We start from the raw sequence: 18,871 nt of genomic DNA, 5'->3' as shown, positions 1-18,871 counted from the left end.
AAAGGGGAGTGAGAGAGAAATGTTTGGAAGAATTCATTCAAATGTAAAAGATATGCAAAGAAACTGTTTTATAGTTTCTGACATGTAAACAAATTTTAAGTCATGAAGCAGTGCATACTACCATGTAGACAGGCTTTTAATTGAATAGATTGGCATTACAGATTTGATTATTATACAACAATCTAATAAAAATTATGTCCATCCTAAAGCACCTTTTTCTTGAGGAAGATGACTTTGTATGTAATTTGCAATGTAAAATAGTTTTTATGTATAAAATGATCCTTATATTTTATAGTATCTTATTTACAAAATAGTCTAGATAGACGATGTGTGTTATTTGGGTGCCCTTTTAAAAATAAAAGGTCCTAGTAATAATCAAGTTAGTTTTCCAGTGTCCCTTTCATGCACTCCTTTAGAGTATTATAAATAATATATTGGTCGATTATTTTAGTATGTTTAAACATAGTTATGTGTATTTTTTACAGTAGGAAGGATTAACTCTTGAAATAATAAGGGCATGTATAGAAGGGACTCTGATAATGGACTACTTGGTCATATCAGGTCACTGAAAGCTTGGATCACCTTTAGTATATAGGATGTGGGCAATAACTTAATTGTTCTTGAGAACTTTCTGACAAGGTTATAGAAATGAATTGTAAAGCAGGTTGTCTGTATTCTCAGCTGTGGGGGTTGGCTCTGCTATGGGAGATAGGATTGTAACATAAGAAGCATGAGGGTGACTTACTAAGATGTGCTTGCGTACCCAAATCTGTCTTGAGGATTTTAAATTATGAACAGATTTTCAAAACTACAGATGAGGCTGTAAGAAAGTAGAGTCCCAGTGGTGGGAATCCAAAATGATTGTTTTGGGGAACCTCCAGGAGACTTTGTAGGTCTGCCACACTTTCTCTTAAATGTAGCAGGACTCTATACCTTACTGTTGCATCTGGGATGTGAGTGAATAAGGGAGCATCACAAAATCAGAAGGAAGAAGGGCAATTACAGGAGAAGACAAATAGATTTCATACATGTACAGGTTTGGTTTTGAATATGCTCCTGCAGAATCTGTCCAGGTTCCCTTCTCCATATAGAATTATACTCCTGTTGATTGTGGCAGACTGGCTTTGAACAAAAGGAGAACAGATGGGCATTCATGTTTTTTGAAAAGTAAAGAATACAAAACATCCTATGAGGACATCTATTGCAGTGCAGAAGGATGTAAAGTCAGTTAGTTGGAACAGAATTTTTGTTCTTCAGACAGTGGAAAGAAAATTAAAAATATTAATTACCATGGAAAAAACAAAAATACCATGTATCTGAAATAATTGTATGTCAGTGTTCAGAAGTGAAATTTGTAACTTATTTTTGTAACCCCTTTACAGGGAATGACCATAGTTGATTCAGCTGAAAGATGTTTTTTCTCTCTATATTTTACCATAATTATTTCTTGAGAAGCAGGTGGCATGCATATGTTTTGCACGCATAAATAATGGACTAGGCTTGCATATACAAAATGATGAACTCCTGTGGAAGGCTAAAACTTGTAAACAGTGATTTGAATTAGAGATGAAGTTGCTGATCATTATTTACATACAGGTTTGTCCACCCTTACAAGTTCCTTTGAAAGAAAATGTCATCACAAGCAATACAACAATGAATTCAGCATAGAGCTTCTAATGATCTTCAAGGGGTTTTTTTGTCTCTTTGAAGCTTGCACCAGGGTCTTACTGCTATCTGAGTTCTAAATTGGGAATTTTTGTATTGACTCTATGAGGTTTTTAATTAGGCCCTAATATGAATTTATTATTTACCAAACAGACAAAGCCTCTGCTGAAATTTGATTTAGGGACTTAAGACTAATATAGTGTAAATGAATATAGTCTAAATGATTACACTCATAAAAGTTCCATTTTATTATTGTGTCAATTAGTCTAGGGATATGTTTTCCTACTTAGTGCTTGCTTATTACTTCTATTAGCATTTAATGGGGAGCTGCATACATGCATATTTTAGGGCACTTTAAAGTGCCTCAGTTATCTTCTTACCCACTTCAGTAGCTTTTCTGGCTAATAGTCCTGATATACAGTGAGTACTTTCTCTTAACAAATTGACATTACAGATGTATTTCTTTGATTTCACTGGAGTTGCACCTGGTGGCAATTTTTGGTATGAATGATATGTGTACCCCAAATGAATACGAAAAAGATTAATTGGGTGTTGCATATTATTCATGCCACAATGGATTAGAAATGCTTCTTTCTTGATTTCGACAGAAGAGGGCCTTGGTCATGTAGTGTGTGGACCCAATTTTGTCTCATTAGTTTAAGCTGAGGTGGTTTAGTATAACCTCAGTGGGTTGGACCTGTGTGTTAGACCAGAACTTCTTGACAGCTGGGGGCAAGATTATAGCAGTTTTTATAGCACAGTGGCCATTAAAAGTTGGGGATGAGGAAGACGCTTTTTGTTGTAGGTGGTAGTCTATTTTTGGCTGGGGAGGATATCTCCTTGTTTCATCAGAGGTGCTGATCATGGTCTCTGCCTCACTTTGTGCCATGAACCATTATAGAGGCCCCTTATTCCTCCCAGGACATGGACAATTTGGGAAGAGTCTAGCACAGGGCAGCAAAAATGATCAGGGTCCTGGGAAACCAGACTTATGAGGAAAGGCTGAAAGAACTAGAGTTATTTAGCTTGGAAAAGAGAAAACTCAGAAGGTAGATTTAATAACAGTCTTCAAATATCTGAAGGGTGATTATAGGGAGGATGGAGGTGGACTTTTTTGTGGCTGTAGGGGACAGGACTAGGAGCAATGGTCTCAAGCTGCAGCAGGGGGAATTTAGTTTGAGGAACTTTCTGATGATGCGTGTGGTTAGACGTTGCAACAGGATACCGAGAGCAGTTGTGGAATTTCCATCCTTGGAAACTTTCAAAAGCAGTTTAGACAAGGTTGGGATAGTTTAGGCAGGAATGATACTGCCTTGAGCAGGAGGCTGTAATAGGTGACCTTGCAAAGTCCCTTCTAATGCTACTTTCCTATGATCCTGTGCTGGCATAGTTGTTATGGCATGATATAGTATAGAATAGTAGGGTATAGTTTGAGCAAATACTGGATTCATTAGTTCCCTGGGAATTCTGAAATATCACTAAAAAAATATTTCAGATTGAACTGATTTACAAGTGAGATTTAAAAAAAAAAAATCTTTTTGGTGAATTAAAAAGTTCACCCAAAATTGAGGTCACCAGCTGTACAGAATGGGTGGAGAATGATATAGAAAAGAACTTTTGTTCATTTAAATACTTTTGTTAAGCACCAGGAAACCGTAGTGGTAAATAAGGTACTATTGATGATGAACCATCAAAGAAGGCATTTTTACTTTTCTCCATCTTTGCTTCAAATTATATATGTTTTTCACTTCCTTTCCAGGTCCAGATTATAGAGTTCGGTGTACTGTGTTTAGAATGATGTCATGGCATTACTTTTAAGAAAAATGTGGCTAGGCTTTCTCATGGTATAACTTGGTATAGCTCCACTAGTGTACAGCCTGAAGGTCAGCAATGTAAAGAAGCTACCCTTGAAGTGCATTCTCCATCATTGAAGCAATTGGCTTTCTTTTTTTATGCTTGCATAGGTCACTCATGGAGGGTGGCATGTATGAAGTATTTGATAATATTTTCATTTCAGTCACTTAAAATTGCTATAGCTGTAGTGGAACACTTATATACAATCAAAACCATGAAGCTAGAAAGTTATTGTAGACTGAATGTCAGTCATTTGGCCAAGAATCCATTATTATGCATTCATAACATGCATGGCATGTTACTTATTACTAACACAAAACATGTATATGCAAATGAATATAAAAAAGAGCTACTTTAGTCATGGATGGTTCTTCGTAAGAACGTAATTTTTATCTTAATTTCATCTTTATACATCATTTCTCAGACATCTTTTTCATTGCTCTTATCGTGAGCTAGATCTCAATATTACATTTATCTGTAAGGATGAACATTAAGCTAAATCACCATCATACTAAAGAGAGAAGATTCCCTTCAGAAATGGAAGTTCATATGTACTGAAGTTAGGATTTATTTGGTCATATCTTCATATTACGTATTCTTTATATTATACTTTATAAGCTATCATTCCATGTATAGAGTCATTTTCTTCCCATCTTTGGCCTGTATTTCCTTACTTGCAGGAACTAAATAATGGACTCAGAAGTTTATAATATGCCAGTAAAGTTAGGAAGTAAAAGTAGTATTTAAGTATCTTATTGAAAAATCACTTTGAAAAATCATTATTGCCTTTTTTCAGGTTTAATTATCTGTTCTACCTGGAATGTCAGAGCAAAGCCATGATACTCCTAAAGGCCCACCCACCCCACCCCACTCCACTCCATAAAATTGCAGAATCAAAGGCTCTAGAAGGGAAGCCTCTAAAAAATGAATATCTCTGTGAGGATCCACTTTGGAGAGATACCTCTGTCAGGTCTCCTTCCCATTGGACATAAGTCCTGAAAATTACCATGAAATGGTGTAGAATCCCAGACACCTCTGGGGTGTCAAGTGCAGTTGTGAGACAGCACTCTGCTTCTGCCTGGACAGTGACTAAAACAAACATAACCTAAAATAGTCACATTCGGCATATATCATAATGTATCATAATTTTACATTGATTATCAACCTGGAACTGAGTTCACTTAAGATTTAAATTGTCATGTAGTTTGGCTGAAAGAATTTTGGTTAATTTTATTTTCTCCTTCTGAGTTGCAATTTTGTTCGGAGATGAGACTTCACATCCTGGAAACCTTGCTTCTAAACCTTCTTTCTCTGAGAAGTGCTAAAAGATGCTTAAGCCCTTCAATACCTCTGCGTTCATTTGAAGTGGAACTTCCTCAAAATAATCTTTACCCACTTGACACACCATACTGTGATTTGTTTTCTTTGCTGGCAATCATAAATCCTCATTAGTTTCTTTAGGCAAGATCACCTTTATGGCCTTGGCAGTTACGACATTCTCTCTAGTTATGTAACTAGGAAATGGAACATGATTCAGGGTTTTATAAGACTTCATCTTAGTTTCTTTCTTGTGGCACAGCATGGGTTTTTACAAACTGGCATCTTGAAACAGTTGTTAATGGTTTTCTGTTTTACATTTTGCTATGCATCATCAATGGGAATGAACGCAATCTAGCAAGTTATGGATTTCAGGACTGAACATGTACATTTGAGGTCCATGTCAGACATGTCAAACGACCTTCTTGTTTGTGAGCTCCAATTCATAATGCCTGTTCAGGTTCTTACGATGATTGGATTCAGGGACAGAAATGTTAGTAAGAGCCATTACTTCTGGGAGGAGGACAGAACAGTTGCCAGTAAGAGGCAAATCATGCAGGGTTTCATGTGGAACTAAAGATCTCACTTTTTGAGCCACACAATGAAAACATCCCATCATCTAGTTGTTTACTGAATTATTATATTTGAGGAGAAGCTTAGTAATGTTCTTTGGAAATCCTGTCTTACATTTTGACTTCTAGTCATCAGTGGCAAGTGTTTGTCCCTCCCATTCATGTTGGTGCAAGTAAGCAAAATTACTTTGATCTTCAAAACATTTTCATCTTCTAGTGTTCTCTGTTCCTGACACTTCCACCCCACTCCTGTCACTTTGCTCCCCCAAATGCATCTTCTACAAAGGATCCTTTTTGGTTAAGTGTGGGTTTTTTTGTTTGTGTTGTAGCTATTATTCAGGGAAAACTTCTCAAGAATCTAAGGAAGTCTGCCACTGCTTGACTGTTAGGTTAGCTGCTGACTCAATGCATTTCACAAACCTTTTTGACTGATACTGAAGTATTTCTATGACCTTACTGTATCAACTATCATGTGTTTTGAAATCATTCAGCCCAACTGCCGCAGCAACTCAGAAGTCTTTTCCTTTGATTAAGGATTCAGAAATGCTGCTCTGTGTACCCTCTTCTTCTTGAAACATAGCATGAGAGCCCAATTGACATCAAGGGCGTTTCCTTCATACTTACTTTTGTGACTGTTTTTCCATCTCCCATCTTATGTGTCAGTCCTCTGCTTCTAAGTTATGCAGACAGCCAACCTACGCAAGTCTCTTTTGACTGCAGTTTGGTTTCAATTAACCCCAGGAGTTGAACAGCCTCTGCTAATCTCAACTTTTTCTGCAAGTAAGAGACTTCTTGGCATTTTGAACGTGGGCTTCTAAAAAGGGCGGGAGAGCAAAGATGATGTCATACATAGTGCACTATTGACCTGTGACATAGTGAAGGTAAACATTGCCTGGTCTATCAGTGTTGCTCTTAAGTGGTGACTATGTTGCTGTCAGTTTGTAGAAAATACATAGAAGAACAAATGTTACTGTTACTCTTACTGGGTGTTGCTGTATGATGGATTTTTCTGACTTCCCTAACTATGGAGAAGCAAACTGCTTGATGTGAAAGAGGACACTGCCCCATCATGTGGAGGTCAGACATGTAAAGTCTGGGATGTGTACTTGAATAGTTCCTGGTTGCTTTGAGATTTGAGGGAATTTACAAAAGGTTCACATCAGTTCAAAGGAACTGGTGTGTTAGGCAGCTGTGTTGTTTTAAAGTGCAATTTCATGTGTGGCAATGCCAGGTGTTATACCTGGGTTTAAAAGCTTAGTTCACTAACAGTTTGAGAATTGGGAGTGATATTTATTAGTATGTGTCTAATGCACATGTTAAAATTATGGAGGAGTGAAGGCAGATGCCTAACAAGGACCACAGTTATCAGAGCAAAAATACAGAAATACAGTTATGATTAAATCTAACAGTTTAATTAAAGTAACAAAATAATTGTATAATTACTCTTTTTATAATTTTATAATTATAGTAATTAGATAGATGTAGACTGGCTTTTTGATGTCTTGATAAATAGTGCTGTGATAGGGAAGATGCTTGTTCAGAAGAAAAGATGATTCTTTCCTTCTGTTAGCTGGTAGTAGAAATGTGTCACTTAAAAATGAGACTTTCAGACTCCAAGGAAACTTCTAGATTCGATTTCCCTGATTTCAGAAAACCCATTAGTAAAAGAATGCTGACAAGTGTTACAGTCACTTGAACATATTAAGTATTTTGTCAGCATAATCTTTTAGCAAATGTTAGTGATAAGTCATTTGAAATCAACTATTATTGAAGCAAAGTATTTATATTGTTTTGTATTTATAAAGTGTAAGTATGCTATCTTGGCAATACTGCTTGGATGAGAAAGAGGACTGTTACATTCTTAATCTTGAATTGACATTTAGAGACATTGGGAAGAATGGTCCTTAGAAATATAAATTAATGATAATGCTGGCAGTAATGGTGATGGATAAAGTTGCCTGACATTCCTCATGATAAGACTCTGAATTAGGTACAGACATTGTGGCGGAGCACCAGTGAAGTGCTCACCACTCAGCAGGGTTGCAAGCTCTGGGGGCAGCTTGTTAAATAAGCAGCAGATAAAGCCCTCCCCAGAAACCATTTTAAGCGGGAAAGGGGGTGTCATGGTGCTCTGCCACTTTAAGAACTGGACCAGGCAGGTGCAGCCCAGGCCTGATAAGCGGCTATCTTAAGCCTCAGGCCAGCTGGGTGCTGAGGAAGAAACATCTCCTGGCAGAGCTGCTGCTGTGGAGACAGCATGGAGGTAAGGGAAGGAGCTATGGGGTGGCTTGGAGGCTCCTGGTCCTGAGCATGACCTAAAACTGCACCCTGCTGGGATAGGGAGGCCTGGTGGTCCTACCAGGGGCAGGGCAGGGCCAGCAAATGCCACATTTGAGAACCATCGAAAGGTGGGTGGGGGCACCTTAATAACCCCTGCCCTCGCCATCAGGTGAGTTACTAGCAGCATTGGAGGGAGTTAGGGCCAGGTATGTCTATGTGGGACACTTGTGCCCCATGGGGCACAAGGCCTGAAGTGGGTAGTGGGGCCAGGCATGTCTGTGTGGGGCACCTGAGTCCATTTGGGGTGCAAGATCCCGGTAAGAGGGAGATGGGGGGCCAGGCATGCATGGCACCTGAGTGCTTTAGGGTGTAAGACCCTGGGGATAGAAGGAGAGTTGTGGGCCAGGCACACTGATGAGGGTACCTGAGCCTTTGGGGGTGTTTGAGCCCAGGCCCTAGAGACGGGGGCAGAATATGTCTCTCAGGGGAGGGGGAGGTGCAGGGCTGGGTGCAGAGAGGCACTTGAAGGACTGCACCTGAGAAATTGAAAAGTTGAGGCCCTGTGAGTAAGGGGCATGAGTTGAGGTCCTGTTAACTTAGGGGACCAAATTTGGCTTAGGTAAGCCTTTGGGCACCTGAGGCCACAGGTGGGCCTGAGGCTGATTGGAGGGCAGCAGAGGAGAAACCATGGAGAAATGGGGGGGGGGGTGAGTCAGCAGCCCTGTATGGAGAGCAGCTGCGGGGAGTTTCCCAGTTACGAGACAGGGACAGAGTTGACGCAGTATTTTGTGAACTGCCCAGCGCTCTTTCAGACGAAGGTAGCAGGAGATGCCGAAAGGACCATGAGCTTGCTGGCTGGGGAGTGAAGGGGAATCAAGCCCGAGGACCCTCTGGGTGAGGGCAGGGTGAGCGTGGCCCTGGGGAAAAGGAGGGGTGGTACAAATGAGGCCCAGCAAGGGCAGTATGAGAGAGACCATTTGAAGGGCAGTGGAGTGTGAGGCCTTAATGAGAGGGAGGCAGTATGAGGGTGGCCTGTAACAGAGCAGGTCATGAGGGGCCTAATACTGTAATGAGTTGGGCCCGGCCTCAGGCTGGAGCTTTACACAGTTGTTAGAAACATCTGTGAGGCATGGGACACATCAGGGAAGGTAGGAGTGTGTACTAAAGGCCATAGATGCCAGGGCCCAGAATGGGCAGCCTCCTGCCTAATTAAGATAGTAATCACTTAACAGCAAGGCATGGCAGGTGAGAGAGGTGGGTGGCATGCCCAGAGGTAGTGGAAGACCAGCACTGTGGTTGGATGCGGGGTCCCACTTTTGCCACAGACGATCAAAAAGCCCCAGGTGGAATTGATCTAAGTTACGTGGTTTTTTGTAGGTGGCGTAATTTATATTTGTAGTAAACAGAACAGATACTTGCCCCTGTGGGGTGGGGAGCACATCTTAGACCAGGTTCTGTCACATCAGTCTGTGTGCCAAACTTGTGTTCTGTTATGGATGTGGAAAGTTCTGTGCTGAACTTCTGTTATATTTGGTTTGTGATCACTTATACCAGTAAAAGTGACTTTACCTGGCCTCTGTGTCTGGTTGTTGTCACTGTTTAGGATGAGGTTTTACATGTTGGGGATCTGCCGCAGTTATTGTGTACATGTGGTGCACTTTTTTTCTTTCCTTTTAAATTTTGTCTGTGTTGGGGAATGAAGCTTAGGATAAGTTGTTTTGGGGTTTGTTTTTTTTAAATATGAAAAAAAAATCATAACTGTTTAATTGAGGTCTTTTCCTGGAATGCTATGGAGCATGAATTTGAAATTTGACAGGATTTGACCCTGATGTTAGGAATGTGCACTTTTTGCCATCTCAGTGAAAATTGGCCCAAATCTAAGGTATAGACTTCAGAAAAATGTGGATTTGAGGTAACTTTGTTTAAAAAACTCCCAATTTTCAGTTAAAGTTAGAGAAAACCAGGATCCATGGTAATCAGCAGAGACTGGCTTACTAGGGGTGTGCAAAGCTTCAGTCACTGATTCGATTGGGAGAAGATTCAGCCCGATTTGGAAGCCGAATTGTCAAATCTGAATTGAATCGTGAGGCCCATAAAAACCTCTGAATCGATTTGAAGCATCCAAGTTGATTCAGAAAAAGATTTGGAGATTCGGTGATTTGGCAGGCGGTCTTTCAGGTAAACAGAAACTGAGAAGAGGGAGGGGGAGCGGGGGGGAAAGACTGACATCTGTAGCTGGCCAGTGACTGATCGTTCCCTGAGTCCCCTTCCAATCACAGTGTTCTGGGGGAGAGAATGTAGAAACAACATACTTCACTTCATCCACTTTCTAGATTCAAAATCTCATGGACTCAGTATAGACACTGGATTTATGACACACTAGAACACACTAGAACCTGCCTGGCATCTGGACTCCCCAGGTACCTCTCCACTTTTATCTGCTACATCTCCCCCTCAGCCTGTCTGTCACCCCCTGACACCTCAATTTGCATTTCACTGACTGGCTTTCTTTACTATTTATTCCATCCAGGAAGAGCGTGCACACCAACTACAGGTGCTTCCTCAGCCTGACAAAGGGTTTTTAAACCCAGAAGCTTGCTAATATATATTTCTCCAACTATTTAGTTGGTCTACTAAAAGATAGACCCAAAGCACCTTGTCTGCCTATGTCCTTAACACGGCTACAACCTACACTCCTTAACATACACAGGGCACGAGTTTTGCTTTCAGAAACTTGAGGTGCACTTTCCCAAAACCCCTTGCACCTAGCTCCTTGAAACTTGGCAGGCTTCATGCCCTCAGAAGGGGCTACCATCCCTGGTATTTTCATCCAAATCTGCCAAAAAACAACAATGTTATAGGTATTTCAGTGATTCCCCATTATGGTCTATGGCCGAATCACCGAATGTCTCCAAATCAGCGCCTAATCTTTTGCAGCCAATTCGGCCGAATCAATCGGACAATGACCTGAATCTCTGAATCGAATCACTGTCCTCCAAATCGTCTGCATCTGAATCGAATACTTCCCTGTTCACACAGGCCTATTGTTTACAGTTCAGTAGCTGAAATTGCAGATGCTGTTTGTGCTGATTGTGCTGTTCAGGTGCTTGGTAGGGATATATTCTTCAGTCAGAGTTGTAGGAATTACAAGGACTTCTCTTGCAACTGTTACTGCTTTGTCCTCAGTGTTGCTGGACATGGGAACAGGCGCGCTCTCTCTCCTATGCTCTCCCTGATTCTTTTGCTGGCAGCCAGGCAGAGAAAATGAGAGTAAGGAGGGAGAGAGTCCTCTGTAAACACACAGGGCTGGGCTAGTTTGGGAAGAAAGAAGAGATGAGGAATCACTGAGGTCATCGCAAGAGAAGGCTGAGGCATAATTGAAACAAGGAGTTTAGAATCTTTTTTTTCCCTTTGTTTTCAACAGTGGAATAAAAAGCAGTAGTTTATCATGGTGGATCTATTGTCCCAGCCCACATAGTGGTCACAAAGGCATACTTTTGCTATCACTTTTTTCCCCTTCTTAGCTGAAGAGGAAGAGGTCTGTCCTGTATGTAGATAAGACTCCTACTGATGAAGCATGTGGGTGCATTTGATTTATTAGATTTTTTTTTTCAAAAGAACTAAGGAAGGGAATACAAAGGTAGGAGTGGGGGGTGAGGGGAACAAAAACAAAAATGTGTTATAAAAAAATAAGTTGTCAAAGTCAAGTGTTCAAAACAAAAAACCAAAATTAAGGTTGGCTAATACAGTCTTAATTCTGTCACCTCCTGAGTGTTCATTATGTTATTTTTAAGTTTATAATGTATTTTCAACAGGTCTTCTGCCTCATTCAGGAAATGTGTAAATATAATAAAATTTGAAAAATTGAGAGAAAAGGCAAGTCATTTTGGTTTTATAACTGTTATTTGTATCGTCAAGATTTTACTCATAATTGATGTTATTCCTTATCAAATGACTGTGCTAAATAATAAATGATCATCTAGAGCAGCGATTCTCAGCCAGGATGCTGTGGCATCCTGGGGTGCTTGTGACCATTTCAGGGCTGCCATGGGTTGTCACACAGTGTTAGCACTGTTAGACATGCAAGTACGATTCACAAGATAAACCCAGAGATTTCATATAAGAATCTGCAATGTAAAAAACATTCTAACCTGTTTTGGTCTCTGATTTCTTTGCAACAGAAGAATTGCTCTCTCTTTTTTGGTCGTAAAAAATGCGTGAAAACTCAAAGCTGACATTTTGTGAGGGGTTCCTCAAGTTGAGAACCATTGATCTAGGCTATAGTATTCATCTCTCAGAAAGCTGTCTTAATGATTTAAACTCAAAGCCCTGAGTGAAATTGTCAGGGGTACTGCTGTGCAGTCAAGGCCTATTGAAAGGGAAGCGGGTCATTCTCACCTTTCTTGTGTAGAAAGACAAGTTGGATAAGATATAATGTGCTATGAACCCAGTATTAGTGTTTTTTGTCCTTGATTCTTAATGACTAGCCACCTTATGAATTTTTGTTCCCAAATTTGCATTTTAGAGATGTTAGATAGATTCCCTTTGAAAAGGAGGATAGCGTGGTCAGACAGAGAGTAGTTGTTCTGTGAGAAATGTGCTCTTAATGATGTGGGTATGTCTCTATCTTTTTATATTTTTTTCTGAGAGAGTTCTTTCTGGTGTGTAGTAGTTGCTCTTTAGTTTCACCTTTGTAGTTGCCATTAGGGCACTTGGTACATTGGATCAGGTATAGCACATTTTGGGAAAGGCAGGTGTAGGGACCATGGCTTCTGATTTTTTTTTTTCTTTTTTTTATGAGGGGTGCTCATAGTAGTGGCAGTGGAGATGTGCTGACAGGTTAGGCATTTCTTGCCAGGTTAAGGCTGTGTTCCACTAGATGTCTGTTGGGCAATGGAGGGTTTGCTTCTGATGATGAGCTGAGCAAGGATGGTAGGCTGTTCTAAAAGCTAGGAGCCAAAGGACTGGGAATATTTCTCTCTAGGTCTGATCTTTGTCAAGTATAGGCTGTAGTTGTTTGGTGATTCTTCTGATTGGCCCCAGTGTGCAGTAGTAGGTGACCACCAAGAGCGTGCGGTTGCAGGGGATCTTCTTTTTTTCTATTGTAGCAGGTTACTATGGAGTATTTGGATAGCTCTTTCAAATGTATGGTGTATTTCTCTACTGGAGTGTCCTTCTTGTATAAAGGCAGATTTTAGGTTGGTCAGGTGGGCATCATGAGAGTTCTCTGAGCAGATGTGGTGGTATCTGATGGCCTGACCCCTTGCATAATTTCTGGGTTGTCATGGTGTAACAGGGGGAGGCAAGGCCCTGTTATTTTAATAAGAGGGGAGAACACTGGGCTAGAGCTTCATTTTGATGAGGACAGCTGCATTTGGGTCAGCTACTGAGTAAGCAGCTCTGCTGTATAAAACTGCAGTAGAGAGGAGCAGGCAGCTTGTTGAGCCAAGAGGGTAACTCTAAGTGAGCTAAAGAGGCCATGTGACTGGAAAAGGGAGGAGCTCAGAGAGATAAAAACTTAGCCCTGAGCCAGTGCAGTCAGTTAGGCCCTGCTCCCAGGACAGAGAAGAGCTCCTTCCTTCAGGAGTGGCTGTAAGGAAGTTGGCAGCATAGACTAGAGTTTGCAGTACAGAGTTTGCGGTATACAGAGACCCAAGGTGAGGGCATAAGCATATATGAGGGTTGGAAGGGTTTATGTTTGCATCTTGTGTTTAAGTTACTGGAGGACCAGGTTGTGGCAGTAGGGATGGTGTGGAGGCCACAGAGGGGTGCCTGAGGAACACCTTGTGTTTGAGCACTGCAAGGGGCCAGGGGCCCAGCGAACAGTTCGAGGGGACTGAGGGGAAGAGGGCTGATGCCTGAGCCTGTGATGGGGACTGAGGCCGAGTGGGATGATGCCCAAGCCAGTGAAGGGGGTTGAGGCTTAGAGGGCTGATGCCTGATCTGACAAACCAAATTGGAGTAAGACCCACGAGCCATGGATGTGGCTATGTAGGAGGCTGGAGGCCACAATAAGAGCATTTAAGGTGCAGTTAAGGCCAGGAGGGCCAAGATTAGTGCCCCAAGGCAATAAGGCCTGGAGATCCAAATTGTATGCTTAGAGGACAAGTTTGGTGCCAGCAGGGCATGAATAGTGCAAGGCAGCTGATGGAGGAACCTTGTCAGTGGACAGAGGATTCGGTGGCAAGGGTCCAGCAAAAGAAGGGGGGGAACCTTTGGATAGTACCACCAGGATCAGAAGCATTGGGTAGCCTCCTTACATGCTAAACAGTGATATCAAGGAGTGGCCACTGAGACAGAGAAAAAGAGTATGCTAAAGAGCTGGAGCGAGGGGCAAGATTAGTTCAGCCAATACAGGGTGCCATGGCTGCCTCTGGCCAATCCTGTTGCACATGGCTACAACATCACTGTTACATTTTAAGTATAATAAACATATTTGCTAGAGAAAAATAATTCTTCACTTTGCATTGTAATCAACTGCTGCCACTCCCCACCCCCTTCACATGAGGTAGAACAGCTCAGTCGAGCACTACTAACTGCAAAAAACTGTGATTTAACTATGTTTTAAATGTCTGTGATTTTGGTAATGGCACTGGGTACATGTCTATCGTGCATGATGCAGTGTAGCATAAAGATATCCAAACTTGCTCGGCTACCTGAAGCAGTCTAGCTGCTTTTGCACATTACTTTATGTTCATACATTTATCCATTATATACTCAAATTAGCTTTTGCAAAACTCTGACTAGATTGCTTCAGGTAGCTAAACAGCTTGTGCAGCATAGGCATAGATCCCAGTGGCTCTAAACTGGTGAGCTGAAGCAAACAAATGTGGTAGGCTTAAGACTATATCTAGATACCAGTTTAGATAAAGTTCTAATTAACACTGGTAGTATGAAGTGATTTTTGCCTAGTAGCAAATGTTCAGCTACTTTTTCCTATACTAAACTAGAACTAAGGTAACTTATAAAATAGGCTTACTTTTTTGATAGGTAAGGAACCTTGTTCTTAGTTTAATTTGCCTTCTAAATCTTCATATCCCCCATTCCCCTGCTGCTGAACAGCACATAACATTTGCAGTCAGAGTGAGTATAATAGGCCTCTTTCATATTGTGGGGGGAAAAAAATGCAAAAAGCACCGATGGTGGTAAGGGCTGCTGCTTGTCAACTTCAGAAGAAAGGAATTGCAATACATCACTTTTAACCTGTCATACAAAACCATAGAAAAGCAATTAGCAGGTTACATGCCTTAATAGCCCCCTAACCTTTAGCTGAAACACCTGCTGATAAGCTATTACAGAATGTGTGTAGTTGAATGTCCTCATGTTCTTGTTTTCCATTGCTGCAAATGCTCTATTGGAGACATTGTGTGGCATGGGCTGGAGAAAATCCTGTTTTTGTGTCATTCAGTCACTTGGATCGTTTACTGAGGGGGACAGATAGATAAACTTGCTTCCTTTCTGTCTCTGTTTAAGTATAGATAGTTAAAAATCCTGCGACTGAATTGATTAAATCTTTGCAGGTTTCTTTAAACTTCACAGATTGAACTGATAAGCAAGTGAACTGATGTTCACTTTTCAAACAAAAAAGGCAGCCAGAGCTGGAAAAACTTGCCTAACTGCTGTAATTACAGCGCATTGGAGCAGATTGTTTGAGTCCACTGGACAGTGGTAATTACTGCGTTCCAGCAGACTCCAATGTCATGTGTATCAGTGTCCCAATGCTGGAAAATGGCAGTGGAGGCACTTTAACTAAATTGCATTTGATACATGTGACACTCCAGGTGCTTTAATTAATTAGAGCAGCTCTTGGAGCTGCTCTAATTAAAGTACCTTCCTCTCCCTCTCAATCCAGAAGCATGCCTATAAGCACCTTTTAAACCTGTTTATGTTTAACTTCTGTCCCTAGCCTAACCAGAAATATACTTTGTGTCTTTTTCAGTGGATGTTTGGGTTAGGAAACCATAATTTTTTTGGTGCAAATTCATAATAGGAAGAGGGACCAAGTCATATTTTTTATCCTGGACAATTACTTCATAATCTTGCTTGAAAAGAAATGCATTGTCACAGGGAGAAAACTATTGGTGATGATGTAGATCAAATTTAAATTATGAATTAAGTTGACAGTTAATTAGGCAAGTTTTTTCAAGTACAGGATGTTTAACTTTTTGTTTGCTTGCTTGTTGGTTTTAATACAAGCCAGCAATGTTAATAATGAAAGTGAGTTGGGTTTTTTGATAATTAGGCGCTGTATTAGGATCCTTCTTCTCAAGGATTTTAATAAACAAAGCAGTGCCAAAAGTTACTCTGGTTAAAGCCTAATAAAGCTATGATCACATCCCTTGATATAACTATATTCTCTTTTGGGTGGGGATTTTGTTAATAATTTTCAGCACAAAATATTGCTAAATTTGATTTATTTCAGATGTTTGCAAGTGTGTCTGAGTTTACTTGGTGAAAAAATTGTAACAGATGATGGCTATATAGGAACTACAGATGCTGTAACTTTTGCCATCAGTTTTCCTCTCCCCACACATAGCAATGAAAATATGCATCTGAAAGGGAGAGAGAGAGAGACTGTCTTTAAATAAGCGAAACCTTAATTCAGGGCCATTAAGCTTTCATAGGGCTACTTTCCTAATTACTTTTGTATGCAGATATATACCCCTTTGCCCATGCTGTTTAAGTAACTTCATTTCTTCTTGCTCCTCTGTCACCCATGTTTCTCCCCCCTCCCCGCATTATGCCCAGCTCCTTCCCCTCAGTTTAAGAACAGGATTTGGGTATGTCTTTGGTTTCTAAATTTAATTATGAGAACCCCATTTAAATAATATAAAGAATATTTTTGTTTAGGTTACTTTTAAAAAAATGTTTTGCTTAGTTTTTTCTAGCTCTCAAATGCTGAGTCAGTTTTGGATGTTAAAAATTACTTTTGAACAAGGAGGCATTAAAGATCTAGCATTCTAGAAGAAAAGGTGAAAAAGACATTGTCTGCATCTTTAGAGTATAATTAATCATATCGGTCTTCACTTATATATAAATGGATGTAAAAAATTAAAGAGAAAACAAAATCAGCAAAACAAGATTTGAATTTCAGCAAGATTTGAAGTGCATTTTAGAGAAAATAATCCTTGACACTGATATGTAGTATAGTGGAACAGAAATTCTTAGGTGCTGGTATGTGCTGGTGAATGGAAAATAAAAACTTTCAGTCTAGTAGGTAGGTAAAATCTGTTGGCTTTGACCTATATGGAGAGGCATAATGCTAGAGATCATGGAGCTGATGGTGTCTCTATGTAGTGGTGACATGGCTGCCCTTTAGGGTTTGTAGCACATATACTGAGGGTAACTACAGCATAAGAGATTTTTATTCATGGTCAGCAGGGCAAATTCTAATTTAAAGGCAGCCCTAAAACAAAGGATATTAAGGATTTGGAAAAGCTAAGATGTGTATTGTCAGAAGAATTGCTAAGAAAATTTAAACGTACATTATTTAGTTTACAGAAAACAGAAAGGTGTTTTGATAATCATATTTGATTTTTTTTTTTGACAGCATTCAAATTAAGTACAAAAATGTTTTGTAGATTAAAAAAAATCCATGGTATTTACAGTTTCTTTGGGATGTACCAGTTCTTCCAGTTTTAGAACCTTAGCATTCTAGCATAAGCATGATTTCCCCCTTCTCTAGCATTGTTCAAGCCAGATTGATTTTTACAAAATTCTAGATCTTAGCCGAGAGTAGTTTTCATTTTTTCCCCTGTAGTACTTGAGACAGATTAGGCTACATATTTACAAATATGAGATGATATTCAGTACTCCAGAGCAAGTAGTTATTATCTCATATTTTTATATATATTTAAATATATATATTATGTGCTTTATTTTAAATTTGTAATTCAAGTCCTTCTGCATGATTTCATTTAAGTTCTGAAGTGCAGTTCTCCTGTATGAAGGTAATGTTTCTGTTCCTGCTGATTCTTTATCAGATGTGTTTGGTTTGCAAGTAAACAGAGGCTTTGGTTAGGATTAGGACACATACCAGCCATTATATATTACTCTTTTCTTGCATGTCTTAGTACCTTCCCAGGAGCAGAGACTATATTATCAGCCAGAAGTGCAGGGTGGAACAGAGAACAGATATTGGTAGAAGAGGTAAGAATATGTGTGTGGTCAGGAAATGCCTGAATGAGGAATGTGAACTTAGTCTGGACTCATCTGTCTCCTGTTTGATCATTCTGTAAGCTGTATCTAATAGAAAATTGCCCTTGCAAGTCCCTGTTGATCAACAGCAAATAGGAGCTCATTTTCTTTTTCTGTAATCACCTGAATGAACTGTGTGAACACTAAACAAAACCTATATATTTCAATAATGTAAGTTTCTGAATTAACCTCAAGGCTAGGTACAGACTGTCAAAAAGCTCGAGGCTGAATCAATTCAGTTTTTGCAGGTTAGTCCAAACTGCACAGATTAAATTGAAACAGAAGTGAACAGACATTTACCTTTGATTCAGGAAATACAGCCACATGTCTGCTGTGGCTCAGGACAGAAGCCAGGGGGTACTAAAGCAGGGCTTTCTGCCATTGTGTTCACTTCCCGCTGCCCCCAAGGTCTCTAGGATTTGCAATCCAGAATTACAGCAGCAGGACTCTGCAGGGTTACTTCCTCTTCCTGCTTCCAGGTGCCTCTGGGATTTGTGGATTTGTGGTCCACAGTTGGAGACAGCAGTATGTTTGAGCAGGGGAAGGGATGTTTAACCTTCCTCTTTGGTCCCAGACCTGAGCCAGGGTTTGTCTGGGGGGGCAGACCTGCCCCCCCCCCCTGCAGACTAGGCTTCTCCCCCCTCCTTTATCTGCCAGTCCTCACTGTTCCAGCTAGGCAACAGAGGGGTGGGGCCAGTCCTGCTCTCTGGAGCAGACAGCACAACCCAGCCCAGAGCTGAAAAGCATGCTGGGAAGCCAGGGGATTCTGATTTATGTTGAACCAGGAAGAGGTCTGGGACTGAAATTTTGTAAACCGGTTTGACCCAAATCAGTTAAGTCTGACACTACATTGAACCAGGTTTATCTTAAACCAGTTTCAGTCAATTTGAACTTGGTTTATATGCACTGAGCTTCTGTTCTGTTACAGGTTTTAATCAGTTTCTTATTTCTTAAACTGGTTTATGTGTAACTTCTGTCCCCGGTCT

At 40.5% G+C, this 18,871-nt stretch overlaps 1 protein-coding gene across 8 annotated transcripts in view; it reads left to right on the top strand.

The window, feature by feature from the left end:
* Nucleotides 1-18,871, top strand: part of CNKSR2 (connector enhancer of kinase suppressor of Ras 2) — a 380,784-nt gene that overhangs the window by 63,653 nt on the left and 298,260 nt on the right. The window lies entirely within an intron of this gene.

The sequence above is a fragment of the Alligator mississippiensis genome, chromosome 1 (genome assembly GCF_030867095.1).
Source record: "Alligator mississippiensis isolate rAllMis1 chromosome 1, rAllMis1, whole genome shotgun sequence".
NCBI lineage: Eukaryota > Metazoa > Chordata > Crocodylia > Alligatoridae > Alligator > Alligator mississippiensis.
This window is presented reverse-complemented; position numbering and strand designations above follow the sequence as displayed.